We start from the raw sequence: 11,354 nt of genomic DNA on the forward strand, positions 1-11,354 counted from the left end.
CCCAATACATGTGCACACTTACACACGTGCTCAACAACACGCACTCTGACACATACACACGCCACATCCTCATCCACGTACACACGGCCCCTTGCCCACAGTGCTCTGCTGACCTCTCCCTGCCGATCATGCGTGACTTCTCAGAGGGGACATTCAGATATGTTTCAGAAAACTGCCTGGATGCCTAGGTACTCACAGCAGAAAATCTTCCTGAACTGTAAACTTCCGTGTGGTTGGTTCTTTGTTTTGCAATACCAAACAGTACAAGGTGTCTGTTGGGTCAACCAGGACCAGCTGCTTACCATACAGTTCTTCCATTTGCCTCTGAGTCACTGTTGTGGTGTGACATCATGGGGTAAATTCAATTTGATGGAAACTCTCTGAGGCCCCTCAGTCTTCCCGTAGGAGGCAAGTGTGCAAGGCCTGGGAGCCCTTGGCAGCTAGAATGGACAACCTCACAGAGATGTCAAAGAGTCTGTTAAGACAAGCCCAGGTTCCCTGTAAAGTCAGGCAGAAAGCCTGTACCCAAGAAGTCTTAGAGGCAACCGTGGCTTCAAGAATGAACATGTCTATGTAGAAAACTCACTCCCGTTGAGGCCAAAGCCAACCATTCTTTTCTTTCTCATCTGTCTGTAGTCCTGTGGCTCACTCTAGTTTGGCTAAAGGCCCTTCTAGACAAGCAGAAAAGTCATAAATATCGATGCTGCCTTTGACAGGCTGAATAATGGCCCTAAAAATTATCCAGGTCATACTGGTGGAACCTGTGAATGTTACCTTATATAGCAAAGGAGAATTTTGCACATATGATTAAGGATCTTGAATGGGGAGGTTATCCTGGATTATCTACATAGATCTTAATTGTAATCAAGAGGAGGGAGGCAGAAGGAGACAGAGGAGAGAGAAGGCAGTGTGAGATTTGACGATGCTACACTGGGGGCTATGGAGATGGAGGAAGGTGACTTTAAGCCCAGGAAAGCAAGGAATACAGTCCTAGGAGCAGGAAAGACAAGGAAGGGACTCTGACCTAGAGCCTCTGGCAAGAGCAACACTTGATTTCATCTCAAGGAAACTGATGTCAGTCTTCTGACTTCCAAAACCGAAAGAGAATAAGGGTGTTGTTTTAAGCTACTCACTTGGTGGTCATGTTACTACAGCCGTAGAAAATGAAAGTCCCCACCATGGCAGACTGGCTGGTCCTTGCCCTCCTTCGTCCTGCAGGCTTCAAAGGCAGAGATGATGGATGGGGAGGCCAGAGGCAGGAAGTGCACCCTGTATTCCTTGGGGCTTTCTACTGGAACTGGGGGCACAGAGGCCTGGGGGATGCAGTATGGGAAGTACCCCAGCAGGGAGAAAGAACACCAGTGCAGCCCTGGCTCCCTGAGAACTAGGAAACAGGTCACAGGAACCCCAGGGAGCTGCCCTCTGGGTGCTCAATGACCCAGGATGAGTAGGGTCATGTTCAGGAGTGAAGAAAAACCGTAAGGTCCTGGCGGTGACAGAGCCAGTGCAGAGAGATGTCTCAGACACGGAAGAACTTGGTCTCTGACCATCATTCTGAGGAAGAACGGGGCCCAGAACCACAGCTCTCAGCCTCTGGAATGGGCAGTCCTCAGGGCTGACAGTCATGCACAGCTGCCCACATGTGACTCCTCCCAGATTATTCCCTACTGCTGGCCTGCGAGTCCCTGCTGGGGTAGGCTTCTGCAGGGCCTGGGAGCCCACATCACAAGCTCATTCCAGCTGCTGGCTGGTGACACCCTGTGTGTGCTCAGAGCTAATGTGGGCCCTGTGGGCCCTTTCAAACAACTCCATTGCTTTTCCTCCCAGATCATCGTGAAACTTTCCCTCACTTATTTCATCTTTTATTAACTCTCTCTGTGAACTGCCTTGAAGCCCCTGTGTGGAGGAAGGACATGTTAGTAAATAAACAAATGGTCAATTGAAAAACAAAACCAGGGACTTCCCTGGCGGTTCAGCGGTTAAGACTGTGCTCCCAATGCAGGGGGCACAGGTTCGATCCCTGGTCAGGGAACTAAGATCCTGCATGCCATGAGGGGAAGCCAAAAAAACAGACAAAAAACAAAACAAACAAACAAAAAACCTTCAGAAAATATTAAGGGCACTCTACATCCCTGGCCTCACCTCATCTCCACAAAATGACCCCAAGGGATGAAGCAGAAATCAACTGTGTTATAAGTGTTCCAGTTTTTATTAATGCTTAACAGATTACCCCCCGACTTAAAGTAGAACAATTGTTTCATTCTGGGTAAGATCTTGTGCGACAGGAACTTAGAAGGGGCTTGACTGAACAGTTCTTGCTTGGAACCTCTCCCAAGCTTTCACTGAGATTTCCACTGAGGCTGCTGTCATCTGAAAGCTCAACCCAGCTGGACCTCAAATCTGGCTTCTTTCACCTGATGCTATTTGACAGCTGGGAGATGAAGTGTGCTGTCAAATGGAGCACTTATCCGTAACCTCTCCATATGACTTGGACTTCCTTATAAAATGGTGGCCTCAGGCAACTCAGATTTTTTTTTTTTAATGCCTGGCAGTTCAGAATCCTGAAAGACACCTAGCATACAAAGTGGAAACTTCATAGTTTTTTTTAAAATAACTTTATTGAGATATAATTTAATACCATAGAATTCACCCTTTTAAAGTATACAATTTTAGAATAGTCATAGGATTGTGCAAATATTACCACTCTCCAACTTCAGAATGTTTCATCACAAGTCACTTCCCATTCCTCCTTCCTCCCAGTCCCCGGGAATCAATGGTCTGTTTTTTTTGCCTGTTGTGGACATTTGATATGTACTCAATCATATGATGTGTGGCCCTTGTGACTGACTTCCTTCACTTATCATAATGTTATCATGGTTCATCCACATTGTAGCATGTATCAAAACTTCATTCCTGTTTATTGCCAAATAATATATCATATGAAAAGTGCCTAATTTAAAAAAAAATTGTAGTAAAATGCATATGACCTAAAACTTACCATCTTAACTGTTTTAAAGTATACAGTTCCACAGTGTTAGGCATATTTATTGTGTGCAACCAAGCTCCAAAACTCTTTTCATCTTGCAAAACTGCATTTTATGACCAAGGCTCAGAGGCTGTCTAGCATCACTCTTGCTGCATTCTGTCAGTCGTGAGTCACTAAGGTTGGCCCAGAGAGAACAGAGACCTCTCCCCCACCTCTCACTGGGAGGAATGTCAACAAATTTACAGTTTTAAAACCACCATATAAGTAGAGATACATTCATTAAATTACTCCTTTCTGCCCTGGACACCACTGAGGACACTTCATTAAAGTCTTCCCCATCTACTGCCATCTTGTTCAAGTCAGAGTCTCCCAAAGAGCCTGAACAGTCATGAAAGCTTTTCATTGGAGGTTTGAGCTTTGAAACAACCAGTGAGAGTCTGAGGAGCCATTTTAGGGTTTTTTTCTTTTGGTGGGGGTAGGGGCGGGGGGCGCAGTGCTGCTGGTGTCCTGCAGGATCTTAGTTCTCTGACCAGGGATTGAACCTGTGTCCGCTGCAGTGGAAGTTCAGTGTCTTAACCACTGGAGCACCAGGGAAGGCCCTGAGGAGCCACGATGAGCAACGGGGAATGCTCACAGACTGTGGTAATGAAGGATCCAAACCTTAGGCCCTCCAGAGGCTTTGAGTTTGTCACGTGTGCCACCATCAAGGTGAGTGTGGCCATGAAGGCAAGGCCACACAAAGCGGATGGAAGAGTTACGGAACCCACGAGGGCTGTCTCAAGAGAAGACTCTCAAAGACCTGATGGCCACTTAACTGCGGAAAAGATTTCTGTTTTGCGGCACTGAAGAAGACACTGAAGAAGGTTGCCTGAGGTTATTTTGAAGAGCGTGGGGATCGGTCTGAGCGAGGCACTGGGAAAACGAGGACCTCCGCCGCCACAGCCTTTGATGACCGTGACTCCGCAGGCTGGACTGTCCTTCAGAAGCACCGTGCAGTGAGCAGCCGCAGCCGCGAAGAGAGGAGCGCCTCATCCAAGCGAGAGACGGCTACTGCTGCACCAGGCCCAAGAGGCCAAAAAATAGCTCCAGAAGCTTCGCGGGTGATCATGGAGGTAATGTTGGTGGGAATGACAGCTTTGGTCGTGGAGGGAACTTAAGTGGTCAGCGTGGCTTTGGTGGCAGCCCTGGTGGTGGCGTGGGATGGCTAAAATGGATTTGGTCGTGACTGGTTCCAAATAGGGAAAGGAGTACGTCAAGGTTGTATATTGTCACCTTGCTTATTTAACTTATATGCAGAGTACATCATGAGGAACGCTGGGCTGGAAGAAGCACAAGCTGGAATCAAGATTGCCGGGAGAAATATCAATAACCTCAGATATGCAGATGACACCACCCTTATGGCAGAAAGTGAAGAGGAACTCAAAAGCCTCTTGAAAGTGAAAGAGGAGAGTGAAACGGTTGGCTTGAAGCTCAACATTCAGAAAACAAAGATCATGGCATCTGGTCCCATCACTTCATGGGAAATAGATGGAAAAACAGTGGAAACAGTGTCAGACTTTATTTTTTTGGGCTCCAAAATCACTGCAGATGCTGATTGCAGCCATGAAATTAAAAGACGCTTACTCCTTGGAAGGAAAGTTATGACCAACCTAGATAGCATATTAAAAAGCAGAGACATCACTTTGCCAACCAAGGTCTATCTAGTCAAGGCTATGGTTTTTCCAGTGGTCATGTATGGATGCGAGAGTTGGACTGTGAAGAAAGCTGATCGCCAAAGAATTGATGCTTTTGAACTGTGGTGCTGGAGAAGACTCTTGAGAGTCCCTTGGACCACAAGGAGATCCAACCAGTCCATCCTAAAGGAGATCAATCCTGGGTGTTCATTGGAAGGACTGATGCTAAAGCTGAAACTCCAATACTTTGGCCACCTCATGCGACGAGTTGACTCACTGGAAAAGACTCTGATGCTGGGAGGGATTGGGGGCAGGAGGAGAAGGGGACGACAGAGAATGAGATGGCTGGATGGCATCACTGACTCGATGGACATGAGTTTGAGTGAACTCCGGGAGTTGGTGATGGACAGGGAGGCCTGGCGTGCTGTGATTCATGGGGTCGCGGAGAGTCGGACACGAGTGAGCGACTGAACTGAAGCAATCTTGGGGGTGATGAAAGCTACAAGGATTTTGGCAGTTACAACAATCAACCTTCAAATTTTGGACACATGAAAGGAGGAAATTTAGAGGCAGAAGCTCTGGCTCCTATGGTGGTAGAGATCAATACTTTGCCAAACCATTAAACCAAGGTGGCTATGGCAGTTCCAACAGCAGCAGTAGCTATGGCAGTGGCAGAAGGTTTTAATTACTGCCAGAAAACAAAGCTTAGCAGGAGAGGACAGCCAATGAAGTGACAGAGAAGCTACAGGTTGCAACAGATTTGTGACTCAGCCAAGCACAGTGGTGGCAGGGCCCAGCTGCTACAAAGAAGATATTTTAGACAACACTCATGTATATAAGCAAAAAAATCCCTTGAGGACTACATTTCTGACTAACTGTATAACAGGTTTTTCAGTTTCTGTTCTGTGGAAAATGTAAAGCATTCCAACAAAGGGTGTTAAGGTAGATTTTTTTTTTTACCCAAGCAGTTGACTGCTAACTCTAATAGTCTGATTATGATGCTGAATGTTGTTGCTGTTTAGTCACTCATTCGTGTCCTGCTCTTTGCAACCCAGTGAACTGCAGCACAGCAGGTCTCCCTGTTCTTCACTGCCTCCTGGAGTTTGCTCAAACTCACGTCCATTGAGTCAGTGATGCCATCCAACCATCTCATCCTCTGTCAACCCCTTCTCCTCTTGCCTTCAATCTTTCCCAACATCAGGGTTTTTACCAGTGAGTCGGCTCCCCGCATCCGGTGGCCAAAGTACTGGAGCTTTAGCTTCAGCTGAATAAGTCTTTTTAAAAAATGTGCTGTGTAAAGTTAGCCTACTCTGAAGCCATTTTGGTCAATTACCCCAACAGTGTGAAATTAGAATTCCTTTCAGGTGATGCCAGGTTCCATTCAAAATTTATTTACATCTTGCTTTAGTGGAGAAGCCATCATCTTCAAAATCCTTGATGTAGCTGAACTGACAATCACTGTGTTGTCACCTGGAGTTCACTGTTAAAAGGCTCACACAAGCAAAGTCATGGAGTTTTTTTGTTATTAATATAAATGTTGCCACATCCTAGGCAATGTATCCAATATGAAAATTGATACCAGATAAAGCTATAGATGGGAATGAAGCTTCTGTATCATCTATTATCATGGATAAACAAGAAATTATTTAATACCTTCAAAAAACAAAAAACTACTATAGAAGTAAGACATGAGATCTCAAGGCCCTGCTTAGGGTTTTCCCAGGAAGCATCTCGGGTACATTTGGGTAAAATATGTGTACTTTCTTGGGGCCCCTTTTCCCACTGTAGCTGGTGGGGGTGGGTGGGAGGAGGTGGTCTCATCTCCCATCCTGCACACAATAGCCTGAAGTTGTAACAACTGTTCACAGCATTCTAGAGGTGGACAGTGCTGGACCAGGTGCAAGTTGAGGCACCTGAGTCTGCTACTGATTCAGTATCAACCCTGGGAAGTCCTGTCCTCTCTCTGAGTGGCCACATTTGTCCTTCTGGCCCCTGGATTGCTGTAAGAATCCAGATTGACAGCAAGAGCCTTTGCTAAACAGAAAGAAAGTGATTGCAGGGGTAACTGCTTGATGTTCACCCAGGAGGAATCAGGCTGTTCTAAATGCCCGACATGATCAGCAAAAGGTAATCACAACCCAGACAGGAGTAAAGGAGAGGGCTGAAATGTAGGCTGCCCTCCAGGGATCTATCTCCCGCCTGCCTGTCCTCTGTTTAAGTTTTCCTAAGACTTCACAACTCAAGACCAGGGCTTCCTGAAGACACTATCACCTTTTTGCGTGTGTGCGTGCTAAGTCGCTTCAGTTGTATCTGACTGTTTGCAACACTATAGACTGTAGCCTATCAGGCTCCTCTGTCCATGGGATTCTCCAGGCAAGAATACTGGAATGGGTTGCCATTCTCTGCTCCAGGGGATCTTCCCAACCCAGTGATTGCACCCATGTCTCTTATGTCTCCTACAATGGCAGGTGAGTTCTTTACCACTAGAGGCACTCTTCACCTTTTTAACCCCCTCTAAACAGACTGGTTCCAAGTTGGGAAAGGAGTATATTGTCAAGGCTGTATATTGTCACCTTGTTTATTTAACTTATAGGCAGAGTACATCATGCTAAACGCTGGGCTGGATGAAGCATAAGCTGGACTCAAGATTGCTGGGAGAAATATCAATAACCTCAGATAGGCAAATGACACCACCCTTATGGCAGAAAGTGAAGAGGAACTAAAAAGCCTCTTGATGAAAGTGAAACAGGAGAGTGAAAAAGCTGGCTTAAAACTCAGCATTCAAAAAACTAAGATCATGGCATCCAGTCCCATCACTTCATGGCAAATAGATGGGGAAACAGTGGAAACAGTGTCTGACTTTATTTTTCTGGGCTCCAAAATCACTGAAGATGGTGACTGCAGCCATGAAATTCAAAGACACTTGCTCCTTGGAAGAAAAGCTTTGACCAACCTAGACAGCAAATTAAAAAGCAGAGACATTACTTTGCCAACAAAGGTCCATCTAGTCAAAGCTATGGTTTTTCTAGTAATAATGTATGGATGTGAGAGATGGACTATAAAGAAAACTAAATGCCAAAGAATTGATGCTTTTGAACTGTAGTGCTGGAGAAGACTCTTGAGAGTACCTCTTGGATTGCAAACCAGTCAATCCTAAAGGAAATCAGTCTTGAATATTCATTGGAAGGACTGATGCTGAAGCTGAAATTCCAATACTTTGGCCACCCGATATGAAGAACTAACTCATTAGTAAAGACCCTGATGCTGGGAAAGATTGAAGGCAGGAGGAGAAGGGGATGACAGAGGATGAGATGGTTGGATGGCATCACTGACTTGATGGCCATGAAGTTTGAGCAAGCTCTGGGAGTTGGTGATGGACAGGGAAACCTGGCGTGCTGCAGTCCATGGGGTCACAAAGAGTCAGACACAATTGAAAGACTGAACTGAACTGAAACAGGTTGTGTGTTTTTTGGTATGACTGGTAATCTCTCCACCCCTGCTCTGTGAGTTTGAGAGGAAGGGCTATGCTTGGGTTTGCTACCATTATCATGGGCTGGAAGGCCTAATGACTTCGCAGCTGCTCTTTTCCAGAGCTGGGGCATGGCCCTCTGTCTTGTCTGTTGCTGTTCCTTCCCTGGTGACCCAGAGGCCCCTCGCTCCAAGCTCCCTCTTCTGGGCTGGGGTAATCTGTGGGTTGAGGGAGTGTATCCTTGCTTTTCCTTGTGCTTCTTCACAAATTATTTTCTAACCTCTCCCACAAACCTCCCCAAACCTGCCACAGTCTCATGGGAAATAAAACCATCACATCCAGAGGTTGCCTCGGTTTCAACCACTTCCTTCCTCTGAAGCAATGAAGCACATGCCTGCTGGGGTGTGTTGATTCATTCAACGAATGCTAGCAGACAGTGCGTGTTGTAACATGAGCTCTTGTAGGGACTGGGAGTGACTTCTTGAATAAAAATACAGAAATCCCTGTTCTTGAGGTTCCATTTGAGTGCAGAGAAAGGAACAATAGATAACTAAATTAAACAGGATGCTACCCAGTGATGCATGCCATGGAAAAACAATAAAGCAGAGTAAGATGGGGGGGTGGGTGGCAATGGTTGGTGAGGGATACAAAAGATTGCAGTTTTAAATCAGTGATCAGAGTAGACCTCACTAAGAGAATGACATTTGGGAAAGAAAAGGGAAACTGCAGGGAGAAAAGCATACATTAAAAACCACTTTGGGGAATTTCCCTGGTGGTTAAGAGTCCATGTTACAAATGCAGGGGTCATGGGTTTGATCCCTCATTGGGGAACTCTGCCCAGTGGAGCAAAAAAATTTTAGCGGTTCTTTGTGACAGAATAAATTCCTGACTTTATTATTATTATTTACTTATTCAGCTGTGCCAGATCTTAATCATGGCATGCTGGCTCTAGTTCCCTGACCGGGGATGGAACCTGAGCCCCCTGAACTAGGAACTTGGCATCTTAACCACTGGACCACCAGGGAAGTCCCAAAGTCCTGGCTTTAAACATGGACTTCGGGTTGTTGGTGGGCTGGTTCCTGCTTCCCCCAACCTCATCAACACAAAGTCCACGTCATACAGAAACACACAGGCACACTCTACCTCCATATGCTGATCAACCTCCAGTGCACATACCCCGCCTATGCCGCACAGCCCAGATGCATAATGCTGTGTTACGCATCATGTATGTGTTATACATTATGTTACTCATAGCATATATACATATATATACATATTTATATGCATATATATAATAGCAGAGGCTTGTGGAAGAACAAGGGACATTAGCTGAATGGAGCTACATGGAAAACATGCAAAAATCCTAGCCATAAAGTATTCAACCCCAACCTCAAGCTCCCTTGTAACTGTAGATCATCGGTATATGAAGGGGGCAGTTAGAGGTCATCCATTCCAGAAAGGCCCAGAGAGGGATAGCAGTGCCCATGGGGTCACACAGCCTTATCTGCACATCAAAGCCAGGTATTCTGCAGAAGTAATATTTTGTAGACTTTTCATGAGACATTAAGTTCCTCAACTGAAAACAGGAGAAATTACTAGTTGGATTTTCCCTCCACCAACTGAGCAGGCATGAGCCGAGCACCCAGTTTAAAGGAGATTTCTGTGATAACTGAGGCAGCACTGTCTTTTCTGCCCGGGGATTCTGTCCTGTCCTGGGGCTGTAGGTGTGGCAGATTCTCTGCTGTTTCTCAGGAAAAAGGGAGCCTACGAGTACAGAATCCAGAAAGAATCTCTTGCCATGGACTGAGGCTTGGCCGTCTATGGTGTTACCTTTATGAACTGGGATTCTGTTCTCTGCCTGGGCGCCGGAGGAGGGGTGTCTTTGGTGTTTCAGGAAGTAAAGGGGCACCTTAGAACTTTAGGACTGTTATAATCATAATACACATGAGGAAGTGAGAACCAAGTGTGAAGTTCATCAGATTGTAACAAAGCCAACAAAAATAGTCAAATGAATAAAGCTGTGTTGGAAATCCTTCCATGGAAGGTGGGGGAGTGCATGGGAGCCTGCTGGTGTGAAGGTTAAGTCCTGTTATTTCTGTTGCCCAGGTGAGACCCAGAGAGGTGAGAAATTACACCCAAATCACCAAGCTCCAGAGGCCCAGATGCTTCAAGAATACCTCTTCTCCCCATTGCTTCCTCCATGGGGCCTGGCACATCCCTGACAGCTGAGGCCGTCCCCCTAAGACCCCCTCACAGCACTGGCCCCACGCTCTTCCCTGAGGCTGCCCACCCCTGATTTCCCTTAACACTCACTATCTTTCAGACTAAGGCCCTTAGCAGCTGTGTGACCCTGCGCAAGTGGCTTGACCTCTGAAGCGGCTTCCTCTCATAGTGTTGTCCAATCCAAGTTCATGCACCCGGTGCACAGTGAAACCAAACAAACCGAAATGTCAGAGTGTGGAGCAGAGAAAGGTTTATTGCAGGGCTGAGCATGAGCAGGGCAGGTAATGCTCAAAAGGACTCAAAGTCCCTAATGGGTTTCAGGGACGCATTAAAAAAAAAAATTATTTGTCTGCATCGCATCTTAATTACGGCATGCAGGGTCTTCCATGTGTCATGTGGGATCTTTCCTCTCAACTTGTGACACACGGGTTCCAGAGCACAGGCTCAGCAGCTACGTACAGCATTCTGGCTTAGTTGCTCCATGGTATGTGAGATCTTAGTTCCCCAACTAGGGATCAAACCCATGTCCCCTGCATTGCAAGGCAGATTCTTAACCACTGGACCACCAGCGAAGTCCCTTTAGGGAAGCATTCTTAAAGACAAGGTGAGGGAGAGGAGTTGCAGGGTGTGTGATCCCTGCAACAGTTCTCTGACTGGTTGATGGTGACGTAACAGGGTGGTGTCACAGGGGTCAACAATATTAACTGTCAGGCTCCAGTGGGTCTGGGGGTTACACACTCAGGCACCTAACGTCAATTTCTTCTATTTGGTGGGTTTTAGCGTCTGTAAAACAACTCAGGAAATTTGCATCAGATACTGTTATCTAGATACTTCAGGAAGGAACGTAAGATTCTGTGACTGCCATATGGCCGATTTATTTTTTTAATTCTTAAAAAATAAGTTTCTCCCGGCTCAATACCCAATTTTTGTCACTACATGTTCACCCTTTCAGGCACTAATTCTTGAGTCAGGTTTTTGTGGCTCAGGAGAGACTTAGAAGATG

Source organism: Moschus berezovskii, chromosome 7 (assembly GCF_049115385.1).
Source record: "Moschus berezovskii isolate FMDL1 chromosome 7, NW_MosBer_1.0, whole genome shotgun sequence".
Classification (NCBI taxonomy): domain Eukaryota; kingdom Metazoa; phylum Chordata; class Mammalia; order Artiodactyla; family Moschidae; genus Moschus; species Moschus berezovskii.